Here is a 963-nt window from a genome sequence, read left to right on the forward strand (position 1 = left end):
TCTCTCTCTCTCTCTCTCTCTCTCTCTCTCTCTCTCTCTCTCTCTCCTCCCGCCTCCGTGTCGTCATGGTGACTCTCATACCTGAGCCGCAGAAGTGCGGACTGGAGCCGCTGACAGCGATGCTGCTGATGCTGATGCTGATGCTGCCATGGCAACAGACCTTCACGCGCTCACACATTGATTTCATGTTTATTTAATACCACGTTCGTCCTTCCCGTCACGCGGGATCCGGGATCTGACGCTGCGATCGCGTGAAGCTCAACAAGTGACAGTGATGAATGCGAAGGAGCGACGCGAGGCGCGCTGGATAAACGCCTGATAATCGTGCGTTTAAAGGGGGCAGAAGAATCACGCGCGTCTGACAGCAGCTCCGGTGCGTTTCTCATCCGTTTCTCCTGTTGCGCATCTGATGATGATGCGCCTTCACACGTCTGACTGACCGGTGTGTGTGTGTGATTGGCAGATGAATGTCCTGTATCTGTGTCGCTCCTTCACATCGTTCTTATATAAGCGCGTCTGTTGAGCACAAGACATCACCGTGACAACCAGAGGCGGGAATCACGGAACCCGTGACCGTTCGGAGATGCTGTCCGGTGTCGGAGCGACTCGGAGCGCCTGGGCCTCAAGGACACGGAGAAATGAGGAGAAATGACGGACGGCGCGTGAAGACGAGCGCGTCAAGGACGAACGGGGCGTCAGTGACGCGCGCTAATTCAAGGGCGTTCGAACGCGATGAGGAGCCGTCGGAGGGCAGCGCGGCGGGGCGAGGCGTCCTCCAGAGGAAGCGTGAAGGAGAATCTGTCCTTTTACCGGCGCTGAGGTCAAACTGACCGTGAGCTCGTTCTTCAGCGTAATGACAGATCAGAGACCGAACAGACCCGTGCTTATCTGACAGAAGAGCAACAACAGGTCACTGTGTGTGTGTGTGTGTGTGTGTGTGTGTGTGCGTGTGTGCGCGCGCGC

The sequence above is a fragment of the Sinocyclocheilus anshuiensis genome, unplaced genomic scaffold (assembly GCF_001515605.1).
Source record: "Sinocyclocheilus anshuiensis isolate Anshui unplaced genomic scaffold, SAMN03320099.WGS_v1.1 scaffold2292, whole genome shotgun sequence".
Classification (NCBI taxonomy): domain Eukaryota; kingdom Metazoa; phylum Chordata; class Actinopteri; order Cypriniformes; family Cyprinidae; genus Sinocyclocheilus; species Sinocyclocheilus anshuiensis.